This window comes from Pelmatolapia mariae, linkage group LG3_W (genome assembly GCF_036321145.2).
Source record: "Pelmatolapia mariae isolate MD_Pm_ZW linkage group LG3_W, Pm_UMD_F_2, whole genome shotgun sequence".
Taxonomy (NCBI): Eukaryota; Metazoa; Chordata; class Actinopteri; order Cichliformes; family Cichlidae; genus Pelmatolapia; species Pelmatolapia mariae.
In genome coordinates this window covers 92258124-92268899 of record NC_086229.1, presented here as the reverse complement: position 1 = coordinate 92268899, position 10776 = coordinate 92258124, and the positions used below count along the sequence as shown (strand labels likewise).

Here is a 10776-nt window from a genome sequence, read left to right as displayed (position 1 = left end):
CCTTCCACCCCCTGACTGCCAGAGGTCAAAGACTCTACAGAGACAGAGACTCTTTTGTGTCACACCAAAACATGTCCTAGAGCTCCAGTTTTAAACAGCTGAATTTGAGTATAGATAACCGTTAAAGTCAGTCTGCATTCGCTGAGGCATTACTAAGTCAGATTGCTGACTTTAAGACATTCTTATTCAATCTTATCCTACACTGCATTCATGCAAGATAAAAGACAGTTAGGAGAAGATGGATTCAAACATGACAACAAAAATAAACTTCAAAACAACAAAATTGAAAAGAGACAATATAAAAACACTGCATCAAAATCAAAAAAACCAACCAAACAAACAAAAACAACATATGTAACTGGCTGAGACCACGTGAATGTCAATATTATTCAGTCAGAAGAAAAGCTTTGCTGTAATGCCAGTGAAATATGATGCAGAGAAAAGAAAAAGAATAGTTAAAAAAAACTCTATGGTGGCTTTTTCCACACAAACACAAACAGAAACTATGAAAAGGAACTCAGTGCTAAAAAATAAAATGGTGAACGAGCAAATATATAAAGAAAACACCGGATGTATCTAATTTCCTGTGTTTAATCTATTTCCATTTCTTATCAGGCCTGATGTGAAGAATAAATTTGAGCAAACAACATGTGCAGTGATAAAAAGGGCATTTGTGTAATTTTGCAAATGATCATACTTGGGAATAAGAACACCATAAAATACGGTTATGGAAAAGCTGACCTGACAGCTCTGGATTCTGAGCCATCGATGAGGAGAATGGATTTTGCTAGTTTGGAAATGGAGAAGGAGTTGAAATAAGAACATCGTCCCTCACAAAGGAAGCACTAATTTAGCAGTGTAGACTGGGAAAGTGACATTAACACATCCTGAGTCCCTGAGTTTATCTTTTTACTTGATTTATTTTATTTTTTATTTTTAAACCCTTATAGGCCCACACCTGGGAAATTTTGTAGTCCTCTGCATTTAACCCATTCACTGGGGAGCAGTGTGTAGAGACGGTACCTTAACGGTACCTTGCTCAAGGGTAACTCATACCTCAGGGTAGCCGTTTGGTGGATCTAAGTGCTGCGTTTGACATTGTGGATCACTGCATTTCATTGGATAGGCTTGAATATTTTATTGGAATTACAGGAAATGTTTTATCATGGCTGAGATCTTACATGTTTGGGAGGTCTCAGACTGTTAGTTTTAAAAATGGCCAGCAATGGTCCAAAACTTGGACCATTGCTGTTTTCTATGTACCTGCTGCCTCTTGGTGTTCTTTTACGTTCTTTTAATGTACACTGTAAAAAAAAAACTGTCAAATTTACGGTAAAATACCGGCAGCTGTGGTTGCCAGGAATATACTGTGAATAAAATGTTGAATCTGTAAAAGACAATACGGTATACTGGTTTTGTAACCCTAAATTTTAAGGTAGACAACGTATTATTTTACCAAAATCATGATAGAAAAAACCAAATATATTTGTCAATTATACAGCAATTTAATGTAAAAAATGCAACTTTCCATAGCTTTTTACGGATATTTGCAGTAAAAAAAAGTTATAATACAATAATATTTACAGTAATTTGTTGTTAATTTAACAGTAATAGGATAGACCCTATTATTGTAAATAACTGTAAAAACAACAGAAATATGTTAAACCTTATTAAAACCTTTGACAGTAAAAAACACTGTGAAATTGTATAACAAATTACAGCATTTTATTTTGACCAGATACATTTTATGGTAAATTCCTGGCAACCACAGCTGCCGGTATTTTACCGCTAAAAATACAGTACAATATGAGGAACATAAATGGTTTACCGTACATTTTACATTTGCAACCGCTAAATATAGAAAAACCTAAAGATGCTCATATATAACCAAGGTAGTGAATATTACTGATAAACAATGAGAAAATATGACATACCATTTGAAAACAGACTAAACATATCATTTTCTCTATTCCTACAAAACAGCATAGATCTTGAGAATACAGCATGTGTCCATATATATGGCTGGTAATCCATGGAGGAATGAATAAACATGAAACAAAATATTACCTGCCCCTGACCTATCAACAGTAATGAGTCACTGGGTCCTGCCTTGGTGAAGGAAAGGACTCAGTGGAGTTTCTAATGCGCATGGTGTCGAAGATACAAGCTCTGCAGGAGTACTTCAATGTCCATCAGGAGTTCACTTTGGACTGGCAGGATCCCCTCTGCAGCAAAAAATGGACAAAGTTTGATCAGTGCTTGAGCAAAATGCACAGAAATGAACAAAACGTGCTGCCAAAAACAGATCTAATGATAAATGATTTCTTAAGTGTAAAATATACAGTTCTTAAAGGATAGCTATTGTCAAAATGCAACCTGGGCTGTTTTTTTTTTTACTGTAAATGAGACAAACATATATCTAAAAGCATAATTACGACAAACAAGCCGTTTTTGAGATTGACCGTGATTTTGTTTTGTGGTCAATAGCCAGTGAATGGGAATACTAGGGAGCCGGGGCATAAATTTGAGCGCATCAAAATCGATACAGTAAAAAAAAACAGCCCAGGTTGCGTTTTGGCATTAGTTATCCTTTAAATCTACTCAGGGCTCTAGACTAACTTTTTGACATGGGCGCACCGGTACGCCTAACTTTAAAAATTTAGGCGTACCGGCACAAAAGTTAGGCGCACTCAAATTTTTGAACCGCATCGCTTATCACTGCAGTTTTACATGTGCACTTTCTTTGGGGGGGGAAGTCCATACAGACAATATTCATTTCTAAATTATTAACTAACAATCTTGTGCTTAAAGTGCTTTGTCAATATTGTAGAAAATGTTAAACTTAATCATCATCTTGGCCTGACGACCTGTTTGCTGCTGCCTGCTGCTGAAAGGCAGTGGGGAGAGGGGACACTTGGGCAGTGCATTTATTGCAGCATATAATGTGTTTTCTGGATACACTGTGCTTTTTCAGCATTCAAAGATTGATGGCGTCGTGTCAGAGCTGGCTATGAATTTCAGACGGATCAGGCCTTAACTTAACAAAAAAGTTATCAATAGTTCTTTTCATCTTTTCTTATTACCCACAGCTACATCCACTTCTGTCGGGCCTAGGCTGCTCACTAGGGCTGGGTATCATCACTGATTTCTATAATCCATTCGATTCCGGTTCTCAAAGTCCCGATTCGATTCAGTTTAGCCTCAGACAGTCAGAAATATTATAATTCTGATCATTTATCAGTACTGATACATGTGAGACTTCATCCGAATTGTGAAAATCACAGCAGATGCCTTTGTGTCAAAGTAACAGAATAAAACAGAAAAACATGAAGGAGATTTTCCTGGTCTGGTTTTTTATAGCAGATAACCTTAAAAATATTCTGCAATTTTGCATAATTTTAAGAAGTTTAAATTTCTTCAGTATTGAACAACAGAAATTAGGCTTTCTTGTCCGAGGTCATTTAAGTGAAAAAAGAAAAAGACCGCGCTGTAAACAACGGTAGACTGGTGGGTAGTAAGCGAATGAATAATGCAGAAAACAGATTTGAGACGGGAAACTGTTCTTGAAGTACAGAGAGAGAGAGAGGGAGCTGTGCATGAAGTGTGATTTTTATCGTGGTGGAAGCAAAACAGCAAAAGTCAGAGGGAATTCATGACGACATTGATCAAATGTGAAGCGTAGTTTGCTGCTTCTTTTGCTGCTGGCTCGGCGAATTTTGGTTGGAGAGAGACAAAACCTGCAGCTCAGAATCAGCGCAAAAAGACGGAAACAGCGCGGACCCGACGCATCAGAATCGCTAAGCTCTGACAGCGTGTCCGTGTTCGGGCCGTGGGGTGAGAAAGCCGAGAAAGACAAAGCTGATTCTGATGCGTCGGGTCCGCTCTGTGTTTACGTCTTTGTGTGGAATCCGTTAATGAATTGATATCGCTTTATTCAAGCTACTCACCTCTCTCTTCCACCTGCACTTTCAACTGGACCACGGCCAATCAGAGAGGTCTCGCCCCTGACTATCTCTGATTGGTTTAGTCCGCGATAGGGCATAATGTGTGTCTGTTGTTGACCACATGGAGAGTTGCAGGGATTTCTTTTTTTTTTTGTTACCTGAAAATATTTTTTTTTAGTCGCACCACTGAAAAATTTGGTCGCACTCTAGAGCCCTGCTACTTATGTAAAAGTGATACATAGACAACGCAGCCCTAATCACAATCATAATTTGTTGGAAAACGTATTTAAGTTTCCTATTGATTTATCATAGAACTTGAAGTTAATGGCTGAATGCATGGTGATGAGATTCAATCTACATTTTATAGCGTATGAAACTGCTCACCTGGACATGAACCTGAGCTCGGCTGATTAAGATTAGCGTCTCCTGTCCATCTTTCTTTAGCAAAACTTGAATAATACCACTGCTTACCTCTTATTGAATCTTTGGGTGCAGACTTAATTGAAGAGCCTCGTATAAACAGGCAGGGGGTGATGTTTAGGGAAACCAAAGAATACAGGTGCCATCATTTCTGCCAGAAGACTCATGGGGTGCAACGAAGCTTTCATTGTGGACTGGCTAGATACCTTCTGCATTCAGAAAGAAAACAAGAAGGGCATACACCATAAACAATAATAACTGACAAAAATAATGAGACAAGAAATTAAAGTAACAAAATAAGTGCAAATCAAGTTTCCCTGTGTTGCAGTGTAGCTGAATGTTTTTCAACAATTTGATTTACGGTAAAACACATACCAAATATTTCCAGCCAAGGTTTGTTTCAATCTTCAGCATGTTTTTCCTGCCATTGCCTTGAAACTGTTTCATCTGTCCCTCTCATTTGATGCTGTTTACAAAAACAAAACAGCAATATTGTAAAGGGAAAAAGGAAAATGAATTTAATGGAAAAAAAGAAAAAAAGATTATGACCTGAAATCTCACCATTTCCTGAGAGTCACAGGTCCTTTGAGTATCCTTATGGTTTCTGCTCAAATTCAGTGTCTGAAAAGGGCAGGAACAAAACAAACTTTTTTTAATCATAATAAAGACAAAATAACATTTAGAGACAGACAAAGAAATGTGTAAAATATTTACATTTATATTTAAATATTTACACCGAAAGAAACAACGTGGCTCATTCCGATGCAGTTTACAATGAAGCACGTAGCCCCTTGATGACTGAACTACCTTACCACAGAAATTACAGGTTAACATAACTCCATGTACTTTGGTAATTCCTCCCTAGCAAATTAAGCACGCCAAACACAGAAACTAATCCAGAGCAATGCTTCCCTCGCGACAGTAATGCTAACTCAGCTCACAAATGCTAACTAAATTCACAACCTCACTCATAAAAAACGAACTGCTAAAATTATCTATAAACGCTGGGTTGGTGGATTTTTATAACAGAGATAACTTGAAGTTGCATGTACTCACCTCACCTCGAACTAATTGTAAGCTGCCAGGATGTCTACAAATTCCAAAGATGCTGTGGTCCAAGCAGCAATAAATGGCGCTAATATACGAGTTCAAAACTGTGTCCGTTAGCCAACTTGAGTCTCCTGCATGAAAAAAAGAGCGGTTGGCACACAGCTCAGCAGCGCTATTGGTCATTTTCAGGTGACGTCATCCCGCAATGTAATGTCGCTCTTTGTTTCTTTAGGAGGAGGTTCGAATTTGATCAGAAGTCACGTCTGCAGACCGCTGCAGCCACGTCTTGCCTTGCTTCCCCTTTTTTTGGTGAAATGGTTCGCTCATACTGCACAATGTTGCTACCAGAATTTTTTTTTCTGTACACAGTTTACCAGCAGTTTAGCTACCAATCAACAGCGATCACACAAACTCAAAATTTAAGGCGGACCCACTTAAGGTGGTCTGATATGGCGTGAAACACAACAACATCAAGTTGTTTTAAAATAATAATTAAAAAAGATTATTGAAATCAATTTTATTCACAACCATGAACTTTATTTTTAACATCTTCTTTTGCTGTTGATTTTTTTTAATCAGAAGGTTAACAATGATATACTGCAGGCCTAACTTTTAATCTGTATATCAGTATCTGAATTTTAAAATAAAAAAAAATACTATCAATTTTATTGTCTTTCACTGCTGATATTTGCTTTTTTTTTTTTTTTTAATGGTATTTACTGGTTGTATTATTACAGTGGACCCTATTTTTTTAACATCTTGCTTCTGTGAAAATGAATGTTTTTGTTTGCTTAAAAATCTACAGCTTTATACTGTGAATTCCAATGTGCACAACCCCAAAAGATGTAGTTTTACTCAAATAATACCGTAAAATCTAAGTTTTTCAGAGATTTTCAACATTACAATATTTAATTGTAAAATGTATGCATGTTTATTTGTTTTCACAGACAATATTTATAATTTCAACATTTTATTACAGTAAAAAACAAAGTTTTATCCAGTCTCACAATTAACGGTTATTCAATCTATTTAATACAGTAAAAGGAAGTTTTTGGTTTTACGCTCCATTACCGTTGGAATTTGACGGTGTTTTGCCGTATATTTTACTGACTTTTTTTACAGTGTAACCTTTCATTGCTACGCTGATGACCTGCAGCTTTATGTTCCTTTAACCATTGGAAATCGTGCTGAAGTCTCTAAACTAGAATCTTGTTTATCTGCAATTAAGGGCTGGTTATCGGATAATTTCTTGCTCCTAAATACTGATAAAACAGAGTTGATGGTCATTGGGCCACACAAATTTCAGCACTTGTCCCAAAATTTCATCTTGAAAATTGATGACAGTGTCATAAATTGCAGGGACAAGGTAAAAAACTTGGGCGTGTGGTTCGACATGGTGCTCTCCTTCGAGTCTCATGTAAAAGAGGTAACAAAGACCGCCTTTTATCATTTGAGGAACATTTTTTCATTTTCCATCTCGTGCTCTACGATCTCAGGACTCTGGCCTTCTAAAAGTTCCTAGAGCCAGAAAAAAGACAATTGGAGAGTGTGCTTTTTCTTTTCATGCTCCATTTCTGTGGAACAACCTCCCTCAAGATATTCGGCAGGCATGCTCTGTGGAGGTTTTTAAAACTAAGTTGAAGACACATTTGTTCACCCTGTCCGACATGTCTTAATTCTATGGTGTGTCCTTTAAATGTATTGCTATGTATCGCTTTTATCTTATTTATCTTTTTAGTTTCAAATAGTTGTACAGCACTTTGTTTGAAAGCGCTTTATAAATAAAGTTATTATTATTATTATTATTATTATTATTATTATTGTTATTAAAAAAATAAAACAATATTACATCACTCTTATTCTATATTTTATTTTATTTTGCTTTTCTTATAGTACTTTAAATGCTGCATAATGTTGACATTAAGATTATATTTCTGGTTGTTTCCATAAATCTTGAATTAAAGAAAATCCATCCATCCATCCATCCATCTGGGACCCGGTCACAAAAACCCCATTGGTATTTTATTTTTTTCTGGGGACAGCATGACAACAGCTGTAAAGTTTCAGTTTCAGTTTTGATGTTGCAGATGCATTGTCAGTATTTTATCATTACTTTTTAATAACATAGCTCTTTTTTTTTCTGTGGGATAGTTCTTGAAGTCCTGCTGGTGCATTTAACTGAGACAGGTCTGAGGGTTGGTGGGTAATCAACCCCTCCCACACACACACACACACACACACACACACACACACACACACACACACACACACACACACACACACACACATACAATTTAATAACATCCCAGCCAAACTCACACAAAGGACGCTCACAGTGGCCCTGCTCAGTTATTTTTAGCAGCCTTATTTGCTGGCTGGTCGAAGTTGGAGTTGTGTGAAGTGGACTTGGCACTGCAGTCAGTACACATATAGCTATATATATGGATGTGTGTGTGTGTATGTGTGTGTGTGTGTGTGTGAGCCCTTGTTGACACAAAAAAATGAGGAGTGTTTCAGGCAACACACTGACTTTCTTTCACCATGCATGAACTGTACTGAAAAGAGCTTTTTCATTGCTGCTCACCTGCTTGCACTGGATACACAAAACTGTAACGATACCACAGCTCTGTGTGTATATGTCTACCTCAGGTTATAATGGATCTATGGATGTGTGGTTGAGATTCTGGTCAGACCGGAGTATGAGCATGACATATTCCTGAAAAAACACAGATCCCTGAATTTAAACAAACACATATACACAATTTTGATTGGAGTACATTTAGGCACACTTAACACTTTAGACTAGTGAGTACTGTCTTAGTATGAACTTTTTTCATATATTTTTGATATTGTCATATTTGCATTTGCTGTTGATTATCTTTGCATTTATATTAAAAGACTGTAAGTGAAATAAAAAAACAACACGATTGAGTAAGGTGATTTCATTTCAGCAGAGTGCACAGATGGTAAAATAGAGAACAGTAGAGAGAAGCTTCGGGCCTGAAGACACTTTCATTACAAAGAATCTTTTCTTAGTGTAGCAGGATAGTTAGGATAGTTAATATATTTTAGAATATGAACACAGACTGATGCTCGCTTGTGAAATGTTCTTAGTTATACAGCCTTTTAAGTTCTGTGCCTGAAATGCCAATTGGTTTTCAGTCCTCTATAACATGATCTCAGATAGTTTTGAATTCTACTTTTTTATTTTGCTGTAAAAAGGGTCTGAAAAACAACCAAAAAGCAAAAACAATAACAACAAGATTGTTAAAAAACAAAACAAAGCAATACCACAAATGTCCCTTTGGTCAGTGTAGCATCCTCCTTCATTAAAAACTGATAAGATATTTTGCTTTTTTATGTCACTACTTTGACACTGAAGTTTCTTGGGTTTTTTTTGTGATGCTAAAACACCACACATGTCTTTAATAAAACAGACAAAGTCATAGTGGCTGTAATGCTCTACATCACTTAGGCATTCAGTTCTTCTTTGAGCAAGTAATGCTAAAAATCTGTGTTGCAGTGGAACCACATGTTGTGCATTATGTTGAGTAATGTGCTGTTAAAACTGAGGAAAAACTGACATGTGACCTTAATGAGGTCTGCGCACATCTCAAATAATAAGCAACAGAATCATTTTACTTATGGGGGTGTTTGACACTTTGTAAAAACTTGTTCTATTAGAAGTCTTGGATAACAGCTTCCCCCAAATGACACCTAAACTCAGTTTTTTCCAAAGCATGATTTCATTAGTTGCTGTTACAAGATACATTTAGCCACATAAACGTCACTTTGTGTTGCACCAAACCTACTATTAAATAATGGCAGCACAATGAGAGCTGCAGTGATCAACATGCAAGTTGCGTGGCTAAATGAGAGCCAGCTGAGTATGTTTTTGTGTGAGTGTGTTGCATCAGTGCTGCAGGGACGGAAGAGAGACAGATGTGCCAGAAAAGTTAAGGAACCTCCCTTCCTCTGTCTCGTTCAGAGATCCTCCCCATTCCCCCTCCCCCTGTGCTCCTCATGCCCAGCGATTCCATCCTCCCTCTGTTTATCCATGCCCTCAGTGGTCAACAGATGTGTTTCTCATGAAACATTTATTGTGGTCATTAACAGAACAGAGGGCAGCATACATAAATCAGATTTGTTCACCCCAGGAAGAATGCCGCTATAAGAGTGTAACCATGCATGGGAAGTATGACTACTAAGGCTTGTAGAAAAGTCTTTGAAGACCAAGATGCGCACGTGAATAGCTTTATATAGAATAGATTTAGAGAGTGACTGAGAGAAAGATAAGGAATATATTTCTGCAAAAAATATGGATTTATCAAACCAGTTCCACAAAACATGAGAAATGTGCATGTTTGGTTGTTTTTCAGACCCTTTTTACAGCAAAATAAAAAAGTAGAATTCAAAACTATCTGAGATCATGTTATAGAGGACTGAAAACCAATTGGCATTTCAGGCACAGAACTTAAAAGGCTGTATAACTAAGAACATTTCACAAACAGAAAGGTGGGGGGACCCTAAAATTGGTGATCATGGCTCTGCATGAGAAAAGAATCACTCACAATAATTAATTTGAATGCTGATTAAGCATTTACTTAAATGAGGACTGTTGTGTTTGTACATAACACCGGAGACGATGGCTCGTTTTTAGGCACTTGACTGTCAGTGCAAACTGTTTACATTACACTCTTTTCTTCTACTTTCTCTCCTCATTTCACCTGTTATACAGTGGCACCTCTGGCCTGATTTCAGCTATCTCAGTTGCAGTTGTGGCATTTGGGGTGAATGCAACTTCAGGCCACTGACTTAAATAGTCAATAAGGGTGATAGCAAACTTGCAGTCATACGTCCCATGTTCAAATGGACCAACAATGTCGACCACAACATGTTAAAACGGACCTTCTGGAAACTTGATGGGTTGCAATGGGCAGGTGAAACAGTAGCTGTTTTACCACAAGCCTGATGGATCTTGCAGACTGACAGAAATGTGTGGACAAGTTCATCCGTGTGTGGCCACCACTATAGTTCTCTAAAGCGTTGTTTAGTGCAAACTATGCCTTAATGTCCTTCGTGTGCCAAGTAAACAACTTTTCCTTTCAGAGATTTAGGAACTATGAGCCGAGTGCCTCTAAATATCAGAGGTGACTCTGCTGCCAGTTCATTTTGCACATGGAAGTAAGGTTTGACCTTATCTGGAAGGGACTTTTTCACTTCACTTTTCAGACCAGCCTGAAAAAATAGTCAGTCTCAGTTTTGTTAGTTCGAGACAATCCTCACATTCTGCTTTAAATTTTAACAAGTGGGAGTGCCATTAAGAGAGGAGAGATTTCAGCTATCTCTGTAATTAAATCCT

At 37.3% G+C, this 10776-nt stretch overlaps 1 long non-coding RNA gene across 1 annotated transcript; it reads right to left on the bottom strand.

Annotated features, from left to right (window-relative positions):
• Positions 1 to 4795: 4795 nt before the first annotated feature.
• Positions 4796 to 5457, bottom strand: LOC134620155 (uncharacterized). The gene is made up of 3 exons (XR_010092081.1): positions 5421 to 5457; positions 4926 to 4985; positions 4796 to 4830 (listed from the first exon to the last, which is right to left on the bottom strand). It is a non-coding gene; the product is annotated as an uncharacterized LOC134620155 (long non-coding RNA).
• Between the last annotated feature and the right edge of the window lie 5319 nt (positions 5458 to 10776).